This window comes from Myotis myotis, unplaced genomic scaffold, assembly GCF_014108235.1.
Source record: "Myotis myotis isolate mMyoMyo1 unplaced genomic scaffold, mMyoMyo1.p scaffold_m19_p_2, whole genome shotgun sequence".
NCBI lineage: Eukaryota > Metazoa > Chordata > Mammalia > Chiroptera > Vespertilionidae > Myotis > Myotis myotis.
The window spans coordinates 202,826,451-202,848,897 of record NW_023416324.1 but is presented as its reverse complement, the minus strand read 5'-3'; the positions used below and the strand labels follow the sequence as shown (position 1 = coordinate 202,848,897).

Genomic DNA, 22,447 nt, shown 5'->3' with positions numbered 1-22,447 from the left:
TAGTTCCCAAGCTATACCAGATAGCTTAGGTAATATTAGGATAGCTCTTGCCCAGCTTTGAAAAACAAATGAAAAGTGATGAGTCACTGAGGCAGCACAGCTGAGCTGACCCATCTACTCTGCAGACTAGAATTTGGCAACATATTCCTGTTATTTCCATACTACTTGGCCGCTGAGTATCTTTCCAAAGATCAAAGGCACAATCTGAAAGTTTTAATAGCAGTGAAATGGAACTCCAACAAGGCTTTCTGAAAGTGTACTTGGTTGCAAACCTCTAAGGTAGAAATAATTCTACTTCCATTAGCATTTTAATTCATGCTGGGTGGAATCTGATGACTAAGGTTTCCGCACACTGGACTGCTCCTGATTCAGTACACTGGTCATGCTTACACACACAAATAGGCCCCGCCTAAGAGAACGTAAATGCATGTGTGGAATGTATTAGGTTTCTATTGCTGCTGTAACAAATGGCCACCACCTGAGTGGCTTAACCAGCACCCATTTATTATCTCACAGTTTTTGTGACTCAGCAGTATTGGCAAAACACGGAACAGTTTGTTCTCTGCACCAAGCCAAACTCAAGGCGCTGGCGGGGCTGTGCTCCTTCCTGGAGGTTCTAGGATTGTTTACAAGAATCCAGGTCCATTTTCTTCCTGGCTTTCAGTCTGGGGTGGTTGTCATCTTCTGGGAGCCGTCTGCATTCCCAGGCGGTTCAGCTCTCCTCCATCTTCCGTGCCAGCAAATGTGGATGAGTCCTCTTCGCGCTTGAATCTCTGACCTCCTTTTGCAGTATTATCTCTTCTGTTTCTCTTTTCTCCTGCATCCAACCCTCTGCTGCTCGTAAAGGCTGATGTGGTTACATTGGATCTGGGATAATCTTCTTGTTCAAGGTCAGTGGATCAGTATTCTTCTATCCATCTGCAAAGTCCTTCCCAGCAGTACTTTGATTTGTGTTTGATTAAATAACCACAACATGGGAATCTTGGGGGATCACTTTTGGAGTTCTTCCTTCCATATGTAGAAACTATACTTATGATTTTGTTTTTGTGTTTTATTGTGCCATAAAAACTCACTTTTGCAATTTTTATCTCTCTGATCAAATAAAGCAGAGACATAAAAATGCGTAGCTAAATACTGATGCGGCATCAGTAGCCTATACGCAGTTGGGAATTTTTATGTCTATGTTCCAAGACCATATGGTTGGCTTGCACATTCCTGCGGTAGGACTTTGTGCTCTAGGGTTTGTACACAGACAAACACCACTGTACGTAATTTACCTAGCATTGATTTCCCCCAAATGTTGCTTGTACTGAGCTATCATCAATGCCCTGGCGTTATGTTGCATTATTATTACTGTCACTGGATGTCAGCTATATTCTTTCCTGCTCCTTTAATTCTTGCCTGTCTGTATTCACACTTGCTAACAGCAGAAGCCACATTTTCTACCCAGAAGAAAATGGCTGGGCACCCTCAGCATTTCCCCTGTGCTATGGACACCCTCTACATCCTCAATCTTCACACTGGGGGTTTAAAATAATAGCTTTATTCCCTTGAGGAATTACTGCTTGCAAAGATGATCCCCTGCTTTGTGTCCATGATCAAATTTCAGCCAAAGTTTCCAAATTTCCTGCTTCCACCAACAGGCCCTTGCTAAACACCTTCCGATTTCTCTCTCTTCTAATTTGGCTCATACAGCTCTGGCCTATGTTATTCAGGTTTTCCTCCGATAGAGGGCGGCCTGAAGCAACCCCTCTTTCACATTTCTACAGGAAAAGGAATCCCCACTCCATCCTTATCAGGGCCCTGTATCAAAAGGACAAGTCTACTTTTCCTCTCAGCCGCCTTCTTCCCTATGATCAAGAGGAGAATGGTGTGACAAAATGGATAAGCTGGTGGGAAGGAACTGTCCAGGTCTACTTGCAGTTGGTTTGTAACTCCCTGGGGAAGAGAAACAGTGATACATTATGACACCTCAAAATCCAGCAGTGCCTACGGTAGGCTTTGATTTTTTCTGTTACTAACCCTTATCCCACATTATCCATTTATTTATCTTATGGATTTTATACTTCTGTTCTTCTTCATTTTTTTTTTCCTTCCTAGGTGTTATAAAGTTCTAATGCCTGATAATTAAGTGTCTGGCTTTTTGACAACCTGATATTTTCCTGGTGCCTAGTACAGTGCCTGGCACACAGTCCAAACCCACTTAATAGTTCTTGACTATCTCTGCTAAAATTGTAAGGCAAAAACTACCTTGGGGGTAGCAATTCAGAGACCCAGAGGCCTGGGAAATGGACAGTGCCCCCTTGTGTTAACAGCATAATTATTTTATCAGTCCTCTCCCTCTGCTTAGCATGGATTTTAGCTTTCTTCTTGCCAAACTGTTTATACTACTTCTTCTCATCCAAGTAGAAAAAGGCAGAGAAGAAATCAAAGATTTTGTTCGCAAAGCGACTTTCTTTATTCCCCCATAGAAAAAAATATAAATATATAGTGTCCCATAAAAATGTATGCATACTTTACAGCTGATAGCTCAGTTGATTTTTTTTCAGATTTAACCTGTTGGAATTAGTAATTATTTAAAGTGTGTATACATTTCTTGGGAAACCTTGTATATATAATATTATTCATATTCTTTTGAAGTGACTGTACAAATGTATCAGGTCTCTTTCATTCATTTACTAGAGTAACATTTCAGAAAGCCTTCGTTTAATGAACTGTCTGCATAAAATGTCATCCTTATGTTCTTCAAACACCTCCCCACTGTGTTTTTGCTTTAATGTGAGTACATCTCTATGACTCTCTTGCATACAAAATTGTCAAATCATTGTGTCCTGAAAATTCGTGACTCAGCATGCATTACTATTTGCAGAAGAATGAACACATATGCATATAAAGTATCTTAATCATAGAACTTCAGCAGATCCCTGAGCTGCGCCTAGTGTACAGCTGAGGTTGGTTCTATGAAAGTCCCCTACATTCTACCATCCGACCATCTTTCCATCATCTCAGCTGTAGCATTAGGCTTTGATCATCACAACATAATGATCAGTAGAACTGCAATGTCAGCTTTTCACCTTCAATGCTTCATATCCTTAAATGTACTCAAAAGAATTCTGAAATGAGCATATTTTCAGAATCACATAATTTCTCTTGCTAAGAGTTTCTTTAGTGTTGCCCCTCTTTCATATTTCTAGAACTAAAATCAATGAAATCGGATTTTATGTCTTTTTAATAAGCCAAGTTTAATTTCATTTTTCCTTTTTTTTAATATATTTTATTGATTTTTTACAGAGAGGAAGGGAGAGAGATAGAGAGTTAGAAACATCGATGAGAGAGAAACATCGATCAGCTGCCTCCCGCACATCTCCCACTGGGGATATGCCCGCAACCCAGGTACATGCCCTTGACCGGAATCGAACCTGGGACCTTTCAGTCCGCAGGCCGACGCTCTATCCACTGAGCCAAACTGGTTTCGGCTCATTTTTCCTTTTCTTAACAAACATGTTTGCTTTATTTGAGTATGCCACGATTCTCTGGTACCCTTTAGTGCAGATAGCCAAATATATTTCCAGGTCTAAAACTTGATTGCAAATATTTCTACTTTCTCATAATGCCTCCTCTCAAGAAATAGCAAGCCCTAAGAGTTTTCAGGAGTTAAAGATAATTATTTTTATTGGGGAGAAGACACTCACACCTAAGGCATTATAGTTACATAGTCAATTGTCCCAGCATCCGTATTAAATATGTGACTACTCAAATTAACTTTTCTCTAACATTGCATAATTTAATAAGTTCTTTGCTGAAATGAGATATCATGGAAGGGAAACTATTTAGAAATACATTACTAAAGAATGCAAAGTAGGGGTAATTACCATACCTATTTCAACAATCTGGACCTCATATGCATTTTTCAGAAAATAATGCTTTACTTAGAAACACTGTAATTCTCAAAAATTGTAAAGTTCCAGAAAAATAAGGGGAAAGAGCAGAAACAACAACAACAAAAATACCCACAATAAAACACAGCACTATAAGCTTCACTTCCTACACATCTTTAGTATAAGTGAAATTTATTCACAGAGAGAAGGACAATAAAACAAACACTTAGAATTTAGCCTGTGTGTATCTCAGCAGGTTAAGCTTAAATTAGAAATTGATTTTCAGAAATTGTCCTCTAAAATGAATCACAGATCTTTCAGATACATATGTGTACTTCCTGGCAGCTGTCAAAATGTGGTTGTCAATTACCCACTTGATCTGACTTGATCATTAGGTCTACTTGTAGAATATCTGAAATGCCCTTCAAGCAACCACTCCTAATATTGGGAGTATATTAACATTAGATAGTTTTAAAAAGAATAAAATATATTAAAAAGCAAGATATGTACTCCTTGATTGCACTCGGAGTACAACTAGCTGTTTACTATGTCAGTTGATGTTATATCTGTACATTGACATTCTAACATCATGGGCAGACATATCTATATGAAACCTGAAGCCTTATATGATGTTTTTCAGATGGAAATGAGCCTATGAAGAACTCTAGAAGAAAAGTAAGATTCTTTTTAAGGTAAAAGGCATAAATATGCAAGAATGTAAGCCCATCTCCAGAGCACTGTTCCTAACAGCATGGCCGCAATGCTTTTTTCTTGAAAGTTCCTGATAAGACATGACATACTCATAATGTAGGCAATATGGCTCCCTAGAATATTTTGTAAGAGATCATGAACTATATCAATATGTTAAATGAGGTAACAGTTTTAAAATGTCATTTATAAATCAGTTAAATAATGTGAAGCATTTACCAAAAACTGTGACACCAGCTTAAAAATAGTTATAACTCCAGCTTAATATATGGTCAATAATTGGCAACTCAGAACATAGTACTAAAGCTATAAGTTAGATATACTAACTCCATGACATCCCCATTAGAACGGCTGCCTTTCTATTTGCTATAATTGCGAAGAGGGCATCTAGGAATTCTATTATTATTTAATGAGTTAAAAAGATGGGAAGTCATAAGTCATTTATAGATTCACAAGCATGTAGAAATTATTCACTGACTCTCTCATGTACTCATTCATGGGACAACTATTTATTTAGTTATCTCCATTTCTGTTGTTGTTAATCCTTACCTGAGGATATTTTTCCATTGATTTTTTTTAGAGTGGAAGGGAGGAGGAGAGACACAGAGAGAGAAACATCAATGTGACAGAGACACACTGATTGGCTGCCTCCTGCATGCTCCCCAACCAGGGCCAGGGATGGAGCCTGCAACAGTGGTCCATGCCCTTGACCAGAATTGAATCCAGGACCCTTCAGTTGGAGGGACAACACTGTGCCCCCTGACCAAACTGGCTAGGGCTAGCTTCATATTTAAATTAAGATTTTAATAGAAATGATTGCTGATTCTCATGAAGATATAAGATAGGATACATAGCTATCTCAAATTCCCTCTATAGTAACATTTAATAAAACTACAGGGTGATATCACAATCAGGATATTGTCATTGATAACATGCACCTATCTATTTCAGATTTCCTCAATTTAGCTTGTACTCATTTGTGTGTGTGTTGCATGTATATTTACAAGTTCTCTTCAATTTTATCATCCGTACAATTTTGCATATTTGCCACCACAGTCACAATAATACTGAATGCATCCAACACAAGAATCCATTGTCTCCCCCTTTTACATACTCCTTCCCTCTCGCCTGCCCACTTCCAAAGTCCATAACCCTGAGAACCAATCATATTCTCAATTTCTAAGTTTTGCCATTTGAACCATTTTAGTTAAATGGAGTCATACAGTATGCAACTTTTTGGATTCGCTTTTTTTCATTCAGCATAATTCCATGAAATCCGTCCAACTTGTTGCAAGTTTAGTCATCCCTTTTAAGTGCTAAGTAGTATCCCATGGCACGTATGCCCTGCCGTTTATTTAATCATTCACCTGTCAAAAGACAACTGAACTTATTCAAGTTTTTGGCTATTACAAATAACGCTGCCATGGACATGTGTACAGGTTTTATGTGAATATAACTTTCTATTTATCTCGAATGCCCAAATATGCAACTGTTGGGTCATATGGATAACTGCATGTTTACCTTCATGATAAACTACAACACTAATTTCCAAAGTCCTATACCATTTAAATCCCCGGAAACAGTGTACAGCTGATTCACTTTCTCTGCATCTTTGCCAATATTTGTGAGAAGAATTGGGATCTGAGGGTAAATCGGACTTAACAAGGCTCTATCCTCAGGGGTTTATAATTAGTGAGACCAGCCCCTTTCCGGCTGTAATTGACAGTATTTTTATTTCTACTCTGTGTCCTGTGGAGCAAAGGCACTTCATTTTCAGGGAGAAAAGACAATGAAAGATACACGGGAGAAGCAGGGACTGCATGCAGTGGAGAGGCAATTAACAGCACTTTCATCTTGGACCAGCTATTTCAGAAAATGTGCACCCTGCACTTTCTGCAACAGGGATTCTATGAGATAATTAAGGGTACCTTTCTCTTTACATAGTTACTTTCTGCAGCTAAGAACAAAACAAACAATCCTTCCGAAAACACTATGTTTCACTGTAGTTGATGGTACCCAAATTCAGGCTACTTCCTAAAACACATTTTACAACGCCAAAGCACCAGGGACTCTAGGGTCAAACAGATTTGAATTGGAGCAGAATCCTGACCCTAAACCAGTGATGGAGAACCTTTTGAGCTCGGCATGTCAGCATTTTGAAAAACCCTAACTTAACTCTGGTGCCGTGTCACACATAGAAATTTTTTGATATTTGCAACCATAGTAAAACAAAGGCTTATATTTTTGATATTTATTTTGTATATTTAAATGCCATTTAACAAAGAAAAATCAACCAAAAAAATGAGATGAGTTCGCGTGTCACCTCTGACACGCGTGTCATAGGTTCGCCATCACTGCTCTAAACCTACGTAAAAATCACCTACGGTTGTTGCAAGGGTTAAATGAAGCTTGTTCCTAAATGATGCCAGCTGAATATGACAGTATATTGTTTCTAAAAATAAAAATATTTTGCAAGAAATGACACATTATTGCTAAGCAAGAATCTCCATGCATTTTGGATTAACTTGCCCATCAGCTGCTAAATCCATATTTGGGGAAATTATGGTGTTGACCTTGGAACTGAACTTCCCCCTCCGCCACCCCGAAAGGCATAATTTCTAAAACAGTATTTAATATTTAGGTTTATTTAGTGTAGAGTTTAAGATTATTTAGTGATTTATGAAAGAAGGATGGGGGAAAAGCTGCTGGTAGCAAGTCCTGTTATTACTAACCCATTTTGTGTGTGTCTGTATGTGTGTGCCTGCACCTCTCCTATATTATTGGTGGTTTCTCCCCATTTCCCACTCTCCTAACTCACCAGCTCATTCTTACCCCAAAACTACCAGTCACTTATCAAAAGTTCCCCTTCAACTACAAAACATATTCTCCCTGTAGGGGGATTCTGGTGAATAAGATGTTCTCTACCTCATTGCCTTTCACTGACATTCTGACATTTCTTATAGATTGCAGCCCTGGGCGTCTGTCCAGCTGACCTGTCTCATAATCTGTCTCTGGTCACCTTTTTTAAAGATAGAAGGTTTCCTTCTGCTCCCAGCCTGTTGATTAATCCAGGTAAACCTGCCCTCACAAATCAAAGCTTGCCATGCATGGTGCTCTTTAAATAACTCTGGAAAGAGAGGAAGGTCTTTTTCAGTTCCCTTAGTCTCTTTGATATTTAAGTGACTATGCTTCATGAAGGATTCCTACAATAAATCAGTCATGAGGTAGCCTGGTGCTCTTAAAGATCTCACTATTTGAAAAAATATTAAAGAAAGTTAACTCCTCAGATTGTAGAATTTAGGTGATTAACATTTTAAGTTATGACCATCAGATGATAGAATATATTAGAATGATTACAATTTATAAAACTACATTTTTATTATCCTACATAATAAAAGCATAATATGCAAATAGACCAAATGGGGGAACAACCGGTCGCTATGACATGCACTGACCACCAGGGAGCAGACACTCAACGCAGGAGCTGCCCCCTGGTGGTCAGTGAGATCCCACAGGGGAAGCGCCGCTCAGCCAGAAGCCGGGCTCATGGCTGGCAAGCACAGTGGTGGTGGTGGGAGCCTCTCCCACCTCCACAGCAGCGTGAAGGACCCCTCAGCAGACATCCCCCGAGGGGTCCCGGACTGAGAGAGGGCGAGGCCAGGCTGAGGGACCACCCCCAGTGCAAGAATGTTGTGCACCGGGCCTCCAGTATACATCTAATACTATGTAGATGAAAAAGATAGATAAATCTACCACCTAATTTAAGTGCAATAAATACAAAGTGGCAATGTTCAGCAACTGATAAAATTCTTACCAAGTGAGTCCATTTTCCTAATGAAATTTCTCAAAGTAAAACGACTTTGATTGGAGATACGAGTAAAACAATACATTCATGGTCAAGTTGTATCCATCACAGCATTTCTATACTGCATGGCAGAAGGAACAATTATTGTTTTTTATGTCCTGATCTTAACACATTCCAGTGACTTGAGCTCCTGAATTTATCAGCCAGCACTCCCAACACAGCCTAGCCAGGCATTGCTGAGAGATTCCCTGGAGCCTGTGATCTGAGCAGGTCTCTCGGGGTTTTCTACTCCCACCAGTTTGCGGTCATACCATGCTGCTCTCTGTGGGAAGGGGAGGGGAGGGGCCAGAAAGGTGGCAATCACCTTTTTGTTGGAGCATAGCGGCTCTTCAGTGCCTGCTACCTCTCCTTCTCCTGGGTCCTTCAGTGAAGAGACACCACCGCACCACCAGCCTCACTATTTCATCTCATGTGCGGAACTCACTATCTTTTTCTTTTTTAATATATTTTTATTGATTTCAGAGAGGAAGGGAGAGGGAGAGAGAGAGAGAAACATCAATGATGAGAGAGAATATTTGATTGGCTGCCGCCTACATGCCCCCCACTGGGGACTGAGCCCACAACCCAGGCGTGTGCCCTGACGGGAATCGAACTGTAACCTCTTGATTTTCAGCTCATCGCTTAACCACTGAGCGCCACTGGCCTGGCGGAACTCACCATCTTTTAATTTTTCAACAGAGAGCAGAACGCCGGAGCTTTTATGGGAATGAGCTCTAACAAAATGGAATTAAGACAGACAACCCCTGCAATGACCTCCTATATTTATAGATGGATCCGCTTCTATGACTGGATACATGCCTTCCTACTCTTCTCCGGCTCTGCTTCATGTGACCAGCACCAGCTGCCCCATCACCAGATGTATCATTGGGCTTTAAAACACAAGATAAACCCATGACAAGTCCCAGAAATGGAATGATTCAGAATCCTTGCCCATTACCAGTTCATGCTCTCAAATGTCTCTCTTAATAGGAAGCCAAGAGTGAAAATGTCAAGGTGATAATAAAATAGTCATAAGGAATTTTGACATCAATATATTTCACAGAGTTAGGGTCATGTTTATATTAAGCCATGATATATGCAGCGGGGCAAATATAGGTTACAGCTGTGAGTACATGAAACAGAGTTTATTCTTGTATTATTATTTGTTAATTATTGCATTATTTTCATAAAAACAGCTAAGTCTACTTTTGCCCCGCCCTGTAGATGAGGTGTCAATGTGCCAGTCCGGATTTAAACACACACACACACACACACACACACACACACACACACACACACACACAGAAAAAAAACAAGAAAAGAAAAACTGCCCTAGCCAGTTTGGCTCAGTGGATAGAGAATGGGCTTTCAGACTGAGGTCCCCAGTTCAATTCCAGTCAAAGGCACCGACCTCAGTTGTAGGCTTGATCCCTGTGGGAGGCAACCAATCAATGTGTCTCTGTCACATCGATATTTCTCTCTGTCTCTTTCCCTCAAAAAAAAAAAAAAAATCAATGGGGCAATAAGGATACATATGTAACACCTTAATCAATAAAGAAAAAAAAATCAATGGGAAAATATCCTCAGATGAGGATGAACAAAAACAAACAAAAATCCTGCTCAACACCTGCTAATAATCCAAATGCAACAAAATTTCTTACTAAACATAAACCACAGGAAAACCACACGTCCAGGTCAGAACCCACACGTCGGGAAGACAAGTTCATGTACTTTGAGTTCCCTCAACCATTGCCTGTGTGTGGTGACATCAAAGTAGAGTTCTTCCACTAACAGAAGAAACTAAAGAAGGACAGAATGTTTCATTTTGGGGTAAATACATTCTTCATACCAGGACCAGAGGAAGCGTCAGAAAAAGCAGAAAATGGAAGTCTATGTGATCAAGAAATTGATAGTATTTGCAGTATAGAGTGATCAGATAATGACAAGGAATACCTAGTACTCACTTTAACAAAAAATGATCTTGACAAAGCAAATAAAGACAAGGCCAATCGATACTTTTCTCCAAATTTTAAGGTGAAGCTGAACTTCACAAAAACAGTAGAGGAGCCATCAAATTCAGAGGCTAGCAGTTCAACTTCTGTAGCACCAGATGTTAGTGACAATGAACCTGAGCATTATAGGTATTCTGACACCACTGACTCTGATCCAGAGAATGAACCTTTTGATGTAGATCAGCATACACAAATTACGAAAGTCTGAATTTTTTTTTTTTTTATGAAGAGGGATAAAACACCATGAAAACAAACTTGAATAAACTGAAAGTGGACTTTTTTTTATGGCAATAGGACATTGTGTCAGATTACCAGTTATAGGAACAATTCTCTTTTTCTGACCAATCTTGTTTTACCCTATACATCCACAGGGTTTTGACACTTGTTGTCCAGTTGAAAAAAGATTGTGTAACTATATCATATATATACCTTTTTGTGTCGAACGAACATTTAAAATTCAATTAGGATAAATAAAAATGGCACTTTCCCATTAAAAAAAAATGTTGTTTAAGTATAAATTTAAGTAATTGTAGCTGGATATAAAAAGTTACTGAGTATGTGATGAAATGATACCATAAGACATTTTTATATTGAGGATTTTAAGAACTGAATAGCCACTTGCTTTTTTCTCTGATTATCTTTGCCCATAAGCTACGTAGTACAAGGGCAAGGATAGCCAATATTTTCTTTTCCCTTAAGGCCTCTTCTACAATAATCTTCACATAGTTGGTACCACTTTTCAAGCATTCATATCATTTTATAATCAAAATGTGACCTATCATCAAATCCATCCATTAAGTAAGATTTTATACACATTTTACTATAAAAAAGCTAAAATGAAAAGATGAAAATACTTTACGCAAGGTCATCCTAATTTAAAAATGGACTAGGAATAAAACTGTGATAGTAAATGTCTCACCACCGGAGGTCTTAATATTACAAAATATTTCCATTGGTATTACTATTACAAAAGAGACTGCAATTCCATCCTCCCTAACTGCCTAATATAGATTGTATTTTATTGGTCTGAAGGCATTAAATATCTTGAAGTGATAATTAAAATGTTTCTTTAATGTCTTCTATTTTATTCATTATTAATTGATTCAAGGTTACCTATTGTTGTCCAGTACTACATTCCAGGGTTTGAACATTTTTTTCTACACCAATTTATACTTGAAAACATTTATAGCTTTTTCTATTTTCATTATACCTTGGAAAATTATTTCTAGCAATTAATTATAATTAACTTCAAAGTAGCTTATGATCTAACAGCATCTCCATTCATTTGGTTACTCAAGTTCCCATTCATGAAAATTTAATAGTGTACTAAACAGAATTATTTTATAATTCAGGGGCACAGTTTTACTTAGTTAACTTGGGAAAGTGACAGTTTCACCTTTCTCACAGAACACATTAAATAACACAACTAATCTGATGTATTAAAAAGCTTTTGGACTAACTCTTTTTGACAAGGTATATGATAAAGAAGAGAATAAAGCATCTGTATTTTCTTGATAGTATGCATTTTACCTTTAAGTGTAATGACTTAGTAGTCAACCAATTTCTATCTTTTTTTTTAATTAAATATATTGGGTTGATATTGGTTAATAAGATTATATAGGGTTCACAATTCTATGAGACATCATCTATGAATAGGTGCTCACCACCAAGTCAATCTTATTGCATCACTATATTCTTGACCCCTTTACCTTACTATCTCCTCACCCACTTCCCTCTGGAAACCACCATATTATTGTCTGTATCTATGAATTTGTGTTTGTTTGAGTCAAACAGAAAAGTGAACAATTATATGATTTCATTCATATGTGGGATATAAAACTTTTGAAGCAACAAATGAACAAATGAGGTTTTTTTTAAAATCTTTTTATCATTTGGAGAGGGTCTTGTTACACTGATAGGTTTAGCTCTCTACCTTCACATGCTCTCAGTCTCCTACCTGCTGACAGGTTCTCATGATGTCCTGGACCCTGGGATAGGTATCTGGAATGGGTACCTGAATAAGCCCACACGAATCACAGCCCAAGTGTACATGAAGGTTGGAGTTATTTATGGACAATAAAGACCCTGTGCCCTGTTCCTAATGAGCAGGTTCTTATTCAGTTCCCTGTGGGCAAGCCCCTTGACAATATGGTTCAAATAACTGGGCTCCGGGTTTGCTCTCTTGTGCAAGACTCCCCACCTTGGCACCCTGTTTGGTTTGACAGGTTCAACAGAATGGCTTTAATTTCCCTCAAGCGCTGCGGGTCCACTTCACAGATCTGTCCTAGCACCTGGTCTTAGGAACACTGGGCAAAGACCTAGACTAAGGCCGGGAGCAGATAACACTGCTCTTCCTGACTGCCAAAACCCACCTTAGACACACTCCTTCCTACTTTTTAAATTGAACCTCCACTTTGCTGAAGTTTTGTATTTTAACATAACAATATTCTGATTCACCTGCATTAAGTGCTGTATGTACGTAAATAAATATAACTATATGATCTATAGGGTATCTTGTTTCTGTTTCTGCTATTATCTTTTTTAATGTACAGGGAAGTTTATTTTCATTACAAAAGCATTTACATTTTATAGATTCCTTCACCAATAGTGTTCTAATGTCATGTAAAACATGCTTCAATTTACAAAAAGTCAGTATGTACGTATAAAAATTCAGTTAATATTTCTCTGCATTTTGCTTTTTTTGGAATCAGATTGACTATATAATAAAATCCAAATTCCCAAAACTAATACAAAAGACCCTTAACAATTATCTATATTCTATCACTCCCTCATACGATGGTTTTTAAAAACTTTTCTGGATGTCTTAATGTCTTACCCTTTCTCTTGCCCTGTCTCTGCTTAGCATACTTGTACTCATTCTCCAAGATGAACTTCAATGGCAGCATCTTAGAAAAGCTTTCCAATACTCCCTTAAGCAGAATCCATTACCTCATCCCCCTGACTGCAGGGTCTGTATCTGGATTATCCTATATAATAAAAGCCTAGTATGCCAAGTGTCCAGTCATCCAGTCGTCCATTCAACCAATCAAAGCGCAATATGCTAATGGCATGCTAAGGCCACTCAGCCACTTGTTATGACTGGTGGTGCACTGACCACAGGGGGCAGATGCTCTGATGGATAGGTTAGTGCTGCTGAGGTCTGGCTGATCGGGACTGAGCAAGATGGGCCGGACAGGACCTGGAGCCCTCCAGTGGTCCCTCCCAGGCTGGCCAACCTCCCACAACCCTCCCTAGCCCTGATCATGCACCAGAGGGGTCCCTCGGCCTGTCCTGAAACCTCTCACAATCTGGTCCCTGCAGGGGATGTCAGAGACCCAGTTTTGGCACAATCCTGCAGGCCAGGCCGAGGGACCCCACTGGTACATGAATTCGTGCACCAGGCATCTAGTACACCATATAATACTATATAATAGTAAAGGAAAATCTATTCTAGGTTTCTTGTTTGTAAATTATAATACTTAAAAACATACAAATATAAAACCTGAAATTTACAAATTAAATACAATGGAAACTAAAATATGATGAAAATCAAATACCAGTAGTAATCTGATATGCAGTTAAGTCAATGCTCATAGTGCATTCATGGTACTTATTACTATGGTCCAAGTTCCTTTCAGTCATAAAAAGAGTCAATTGTCCCAGGACTTTTCTTTGTCAAATGGCTAAAACCAACTTGGTTTCATTAAGTGCATCAAACATTATTTGAATTTTGCTTGATATAAAAGTACCACATTTTATTTTAATATTCAATATTAATTACAGTGTCTACATTTTAAAATTTTTCTAAAAAAATGTTAAAATTCTGACCGATGCTGATTAATACAATTTTGACTTTTTAAAATATTGATAAATACCTTGTGAATTTTTTTAAAAAAAGAGACTAGTTATACCCTCATCTATGTGCAAATTATTTCTCATCATTTTAATGACATTATCTAATATATAAAATAAACTGATTTAACTATAAATGTTATAGATACCAAACCAAGCAGTACTCAGTATTATTTCTTTGGGTTCTTACTAAATGAATCAGTGCTTTTATCCTTTTATTTAATAATCATTACAAAAATAGTTGCATTATCTCCAATTTATGTGCTGAAAAACTAAGCTATAAATTTAGGACAGCTTGGATTACAACTTGTAACAAAATCAAAAAAGTTATTAAGCATGACATTTTATGTTACAGAAGCATATAATACCTATAACATAAAGTCATTAAAAATTAGCACCTTAGAAATGAACTCTTAAAACGTTTTTGTGTCATAAGAATTTACTGGGGGTAGCCTTTCTGATGCCATGGCATGTTCACACTTAGTAGGGCTATGTGACATTTTACCAAACTAAAGGATCTGTCTGCAAGGTCACAGCTGCATTGTGGAGGATAATAATCTTTAAAAAAATTAGCTTAGTCAAATATAAAGAGAGCCAACTTTTATATTGTTCCATATAGTTAATTTAAATACTTACTGAATGTTGTTTGAAGAGTTTAGCAATAAAAGAAATTTCCAAGACATAATAGTCAACTTCATATTGTAAAAACCAATTCTATCAAGGTGTAAAATTTAGTTTATTAATAAATAAATGAGAAATTGCAATTATGGTGTGGAATTTAATGCAGTACATATTAAAAAATTATAAAACACAAGTTAACCATCATTCTATCATCCATATACTCTTCTAACACCCTTCAGTCATGCAAACAACAGTTGCTAATCATCCACCATGTATAAGAAAGCAGATTAAGTATTTTAGGTGACATGAAATTCGATAAATAAAACTACTCCTAAAGTTTCTTAAAACTTTAGAGTATCTTTATAAACTAACTAGAGGCCTGGTGCACGAAATTTGTGCACTGGGGGGGGGGGGGAGGTTCCCTCAGCCCGGCCTGCACCCTCTCCTATCTGGGACCCCTCAGGGGATGTCCGACTGCCAGTTTGACCAGTGGTTGGACATCTCTCTCGCAATCCAGGACCGCTGGCTCCTAACCGCTCACCTGCCTTCCTACCTGATTGCCCCTAACCACTCTGACTGCCTGCCTGATTGCCTCTAACCACCTATGCCTGCCTGCCTGGTGCCCCTAACTGCTCTCCCCTGCTGGCCCGATCACCCCTAACCACCTCTGCCTCGGCCCCTGCCACCATGGCTCTGTCTGGAAGGACGTCCAGAAGGATATTGGTCTAATTTGCATATTGCTTTTTTATTAGTATAGATGATTCTGGAAACTCCTTTTGAGTATTCAAATATATAAATGCAGGACATTTATAGAGTTGATTAGATTTCATTGTTTTTAATTTTAAATGCAAATAGGTATAGGCATGTAGGCTACAGAGCATCAACATTTATTGAAAATTCTATAAACTTGAACCAAGACTTAAATAAGATATTTCTTATTTACATAAAAATTTACATAAAAAGCAGTTGGTTTCAAGGAAATTAATGTACTCAGAATGACCTGAGAAACAAAAGAAATTGCATGTCAAGACCATATTCCAATGGATTCTAATTTAATTGGTCTGCAATAGTGTCCAGACATTAATGTAAGCTAAAATATAATTTTAAAAATCCACAGTTAATTCTGATAATTTACAAAACTCAATGGTAAAACATTGAACATTTTATGAGAAAATTAGGCTTAAAAAAAAGTCTGCATATATACAGTAAAAATCCTGAAACTTATATCGTTTTATTAACCAATGCCATCACAATAAATTAAGCAAAAATAAATGCATTTGTTTTATCATCAGGAGAAATATGATAAAATTCACCTTGTTAATAATAGATTTGTGAACAAAAAATGGATGTTTTATCAGAATGTTTAGTGTATGTATGTGCATACACTATACATATGTAGACATGAATAAACATACACAGATACAAATACAGGGGTTGGCAAAAGTAGGTTTACAGCTATAAGTTCATGAAACACAGTTTATTCTTATATTATTATTTTTTAATTATTACATTGTTTTTTGTATTATAACTGTAAACCTACTTTTCCCACCACTGTGTGTGTTTGTGTGTGTGTATCTATGTGTGTGTGTGGGTATGTATTATCCAAACTTCCATCAAATATTGCATGTCTATCATTACAAAGAATGATATATGTGCCCATTAAAGGAAAGTTAGAACTTAAACAAAAGGGCTAAAAAATGATGGAATGTGGGAGTAATTGGCAGAGGAAAAGTTCCATTTTAATGTAGAAACTATAGTCAGGAGAATGACAGCAGCTCCTTGCTGTGCATAACACCCCAAAAAGCAATTAAGAAAAATATTTGCCAGATGGCTGTATGCGATGATATGAATATAGTGGCAACAAGCCAATTTTTCTAAAATCTTTTACTACATATTAGAGAACAAAAGTATCACCCATCTGAAAAAAGGTTATTTTAAATAAAATGAACAGTTTCATTTCAGTCTATGAAAATATTCATGGCAGAACCTAAGAGGTCTGTTTTAACCTCAGTGCCAACGTAGGATGACTCTTTGTCAAAACATTGGCTAGAATCCCAATCTCATTTCCAGTGTGGCCTTTCTTCCAGCTCTAAAAATTATGCCAGGTTTAAAAATGTTATTTTAGAAGGAAAAAAAAAGAGCAAAACAAGTTTCTAAAGAAATCCCTTGTCCTAATTGATATATATAAATTATGAAGTACAAGGTTATAGAGTTTATGTTTATTATCACATATAACAAAGCTATTTCAAGTCTCAATGAAAAAATATGCCAATAAAAATTCAAAAGTACTAGTATATACCTTGGGAATTATAAATATTCACTTTATATTATATTATTTGGCTCTCTATGAATATCTGTCATACTTAGATGTTAGGAGTGGTAGATGGCAAAGTCAGAGCTTACAGCTAAAATTGTAAAATTGATGAGACTGTTGACTCAATAAGTATACACATTTCAAAATTGGAAGATGAAGCAGACACAGTAACCAGAGGTTAAAGTAAGCAAGATACTTGTTGATATTCAATAGACACTTATTGAATGAATTAATGAATTCTGATAAACAAAACATGGCAAATATCCTGTGACAATATCAAAATATTTTGTTGATTACTAAGAAACACACACAAAAAAATAATGGCTATCCATAAATTGATTTTTAAATCGGCATTGTCCAAAAGAGGAGAATATATATATATATATATATACATATATATATATATATATATATCCACACACTAGAGGCCCGGTGCACAAAAGTTTGTGCACTCAGGGTGGGGAGTTCCCTCAGCCTGGCCTGTGACCTCTCACAGTCTGGGACCCCTCGAGGGATAACCATTTGCTGGCTGAGGCCTGCTACCCAGGGGATTGGGCCTAAGATGGCAATCAGACATCCCTCTGGCAGCCCAGCAGCCCTCGGGGAATGCTCACTTGCAAGCGGGGAGCAGGCCTAAGCTGTAGTCAGACATCTTTAGCACTGCTGAGGAGGCGGGAGAGGCTCCCACCACCACTGCTGTATTGGCAGCCATCAGCCTGGCTTGTCGCTGAGCAGAGCTCCTCCATGTGGGAGCTCACTGACCCCTAGAGGGCATCTCGTGCATTGAGCATCTGCCCCCTGGTGGTCAGTGTGTGTCATAGTGACCAGTCATTCCCAGTCTTTCTGCTGTTAGGGTTCAGTTTGCATTTTACCCTTTTACTATATAGGATAGAGGCCTGGTGCAAGGGTGGGGGCTGGCTGGTTTGCCCTGAATGTTGTCCTGGATCAGGGTGGGGGTCCCGCTTGGGTGCCTGGCCAGCCTGAGTGAGGGGCTGATGGCTGTTTTCAGGCTGCCCGCACCCCCTTCAGGGTAGGGGTCCCCACTGGGGTGCCTGGCCAGCCTGGGTTAGGGACTGAGAGCTGTTTGCAGGCTGGCCACACCCGCTGCAATGTGGGGGGTCCTCCTGGGGTGCCTGGCCAGTCTGGGTGAGGGGCTGATGGCTGTTTGCAGGCTGGCCAATACCCCAGTGGGGACCCTCACCCCATGAGGGTGTGGCTATCCTGGGTGAGAGGCTGATGGCTGTTTGCAGGCTGGCCACAGCTCCCAGCCACCTTAGCTCCCAGTGGAGGCTGGCTGGAAGCAGGTATCTTGGATTTATTTATCTTTTATAATTGAAACTTTGTTGCCTTGCGTGGAGGCCACAGCCAGCCAGGGCACTGGGGAAGCTTGGCTTCCTCCATATCCGGGAAACCAAGCCTCCTGCTTGCTCTAGCTCTGTGGCTGCCGGCCGCCATCTTGGTTGGGTTAATTTGCATATAGTCACTCTGACTGGCTTGTGGGCATGGCTTGTGAGTGTAGAGGAGGTACGGTCAATTTGCATGTTTCTCTTGTGTTAGATAAGAAAAGCCTAAGCAACTGTTATGATGGAACAACCAGATGACCAGCCAATAACTATAATACACACTGACCATCAGGGGGCAGACGCTCCATGCAGGAGCTGCCCCCTGGTGGTTAGTGCGCTACCACAGCCAGCCTCCCGCGGTCCCTCCTGCCAGCCCGCTGCGTTGTCAGTGTGCTCCCACAGCCAATCTTTTCTGGCTGGCCAATCTTTCACAGTCCCTCCTCCTGGTTGGCTGGCCCTGTTCAGGATTGGGCGAGACGGCCCCAATCGGCCCCAATCACTGACCAGGCTGAGGGACCCCATCCGTGGATGGCTTTGTGCACTGGGCCTCCAGTATAAAATAAATGCTTAGTGAACTTAATTTTAAAATAAGCCTCTGCATTTATAAATTGACCAATTCTGAATCACAGTGACAGAGCAAAAATCAATTTTTCAATAGCAACACATTTTTGCAAAATAATAAAAAAAAAACTTAGATTATATTTGTTTCAATAATGAGAATTAGTCCAAGCAATAGTCACCTGTGAACCCCTCACACTATGTCTACCCCATGCCTTCTATAACAAAATCTCATTACTTCAAGCTGTTTTTATTTTTAATTTGTTCATTTATTAAATGTCTATTGAGCATCAACCAAGTGCTAGGAAATGTTATAGACTTTGGTGATTAAGGAATGATAATAAAAATTTGTACCTTACAGGTTATCTTGTACCCCTGAAATGTATATCTTACTATGAGCAATTCAACAATTACTCTGTGGCCATAATTATATATATGAAATGGTGCCTCAAAAGACTTTGGACTGGCAAAACAAATGTCAATAAATCCACAATACGGCAAGTTTCTGCAGTTGAGTTTTAACAGCTTTCATTAAGGTATGCTAGTATATGGGCAATAGTTTTTTCAGATTTCCTAGATACAATATGCAAGAACAAATAATTAAGTAAGCATATCTATAACTAGATATTAACAAGACAGAGACAAGAATACAAAACAAAGCACATAATAAAGCAAAGACCATAGCCATGGAGAGCAAATTAATTAAAATTAATCTCATGGAAGCATCCTTAATCTTATCTTTATTTTTAACACTAGAGGCCTGGTGCACAAAAATTTGTGCACTCAGGAGGGGGCCCTCAGCCTGGCCTGTGCCCTCTCGCAGTCTGGGACCCCTCAGGGGATGACCACCTGCTGGCTTAGGCCCACTCCCCAGGGGATTGTACCTAAGCTGGCAGTCAGACATCCCTCTGGCAGCCCGGGAGCCCTCGGGGGATGTCCACTTGCCAGTGGGGAGCAGGCCTAAGCTGCAGTCAGACATCCCTAGTGCTGCTGAGGTGGCGGGAAAGGCACCTGCCACCACTGCCGTGCTGGCAGCCATCATTCTGGCTTGTGGCTGAGCAGAGCTCCCCCTATGGGAGTGCACTGACCACCTGGGGGCAACTCCTGCATTGAGCGTCTGCCCCCTGGTCTTCAGTGTGTGTCATAGTGACCAGTCATTCCCAGTCCTTCTGCTGTTGAGGCCAATTTGCATACTACTCTTTATTATATAGGATATTTATGCCAATGACTCAATGACAGATCATAACTTTGTCTCAGAAATATAATTTAAAAATATACAAATTAAATATATAATGTATAATATAATAATATATACAATATATACTATGTACTTATATGTCATATAGAAATGAATATAAATAAATAAATGCACTATTAAATATAAAATAGAGTTCCAAAATATCAATTATATTTAAATATAATCCATAAATCCGTTGGTGGTTTTGGACACCAAGTTTAAGTTCGCTTCTGTAATTAGAGACAAACAACTGATATTCATAATGATGACCAGAGATGCAATTAATTACATCCAATATTTCCTTATTTAAAATGTGGGAAAACATAATATCTACTTTCAAAAGTTATCTCTCTGAAATTGATTACTTGATGCTGCCTTCAACCAACAGAAACAGAAAATCTGAGGGTGGGTGTATTTCCTCCCAGGATTAAAACTCGCAGCCAGAAATTCGAACCAGTGCTTTACATCACCCACTTCCTTAGAATTCTAGGGAAGATTCAAATAATGTATATTAAAACCAACTGGACAACATCATGGACACAGTTTAAGGATCAAAGATATCCATTTAGTGGATATTTAAACTGCCTTAGTTTTCCAGCTTCTGTCTTTCTTCTGGGTGAAGCTTTTCTTTCCATTAACTGACTGTACAATGATATCAATATTGTTCCTTTTCTTTCAGAAAAAAAAATTGTCTTAGGTCATTTGTTGTTACTGAACCATAATTTGATCTTCTCAGCTGGGATTCCTAGGTTGTACACTGGCTATTCTGTAATTTTGGCATTCACCTGCTAATCATAGGAGATGACATCTGTCTCAGTAAGAGGCATTCCTCGCTGACAGGTAAGAGGAGCAGCATAATTCATGACCATGGTCTTGGAGAGTTGCGTTGTCTTGAGATATTGATAATACTGATAAACTATTTTAATCATCTCCAAAACAAGTGTCTTGGAACTAGAGGACAGAATCACATTTATAGGCTTATTTCTCACATTTCCTAATATTAACTCATAAAATAAACTGTAAACATGAATGGTAAAAAAATGCGATGAAAATGGGACATTGTTTGATCATGGAGATAGGCTTATTTCTGCACCTTAGTATCAGCAAGTAACAGTAATCTCTCATTATATTTCACTTTCATTTTGTTGTTCCAGCGAACTGCTCAGAAGGTGAAAATCTACATTAAAATAATAAAAATTTTATATAACAAACTCATTACTATGACTCCAATACAGTTGGAGAAAAATGATTTTAGACATATCACCTCACCCAAGAATAAATTTTTAGTCTAAAGTTAGAAGACTGTGAGAACGCGTGCACGCGCGCGCGCACACAGACACACACACACACACACAATTTAAAAATACTGTTTTTATTTCTCAAAAGATGGTATCAAAATTATGTTGGGAGGGGTAAGGTTCATTGAAGTGAAAGACCACATTAATTAGAAAATTTTCATTTTAGAACAATCATGTTTTAAGTCTTGTCTCTATTTTAGCCAAGCCATCATCTGATAAATAGAAGATAGCACTGTAAGTAAAATAGCAAATACATTGTTTACAGATATAATTTGCATTTTCTGTGTATCTGATTCCCTATTCCTTAATGCCCAGGAAGATCTAAGGCTTTACAAATTGTATGTGACAGTTTTATCTGGCTATTTATTATTTTTCAACCTTTTTATCTCCTAGAACTGGAGAAAAATAATAGCTAGAAAAATTCCTACTAAAGAAAATGAAAATTTCAATCTCCTTACTGGTATGGTATTGTCTCATTTGGAATTCTCAGAACCCACTCATGGCTACATGAGTCAGGCAACTTCTAAGAACCATCATGCATTGTTTCCTGGTAGGAAGTAACTGTCAACCCCCCTGTAAGTTAATTTCATTGCTATCCAAAGTAATACTCTCCTTTTCTTCCCCTTTTTTTGTTGTTGTTGAATTTATTGGGGTGACACTGGTTCACAAAACCATAAAGGTTTCAAGTGTACAACTCAATAAAACATCATCTGCATATTGCATCATGCATCCATCAATCCAAGCAAAGTCTCTAGTCTCTTTCCCTCTCCATTATGCCCTCC

At 38.4% G+C, this 22,447-nt stretch overlaps 1 protein-coding gene and 1 pseudogene across 1 annotated transcript in view; one reads left to right on the top strand and one right to left on the bottom strand.

Annotated features, from left to right (window-relative positions):
* Positions 1-22,447, bottom strand: part of NCAM2 (neural cell adhesion molecule 2) — a 427,198-nt gene that overhangs the window by 246,549 nt on the left and 158,202 nt on the right. The gene's annotated exons all lie outside the window — the stretch shown is intronic.
* LOC118677616 lies at positions 1,881-10,712 on the top strand (annotated as a pseudogene).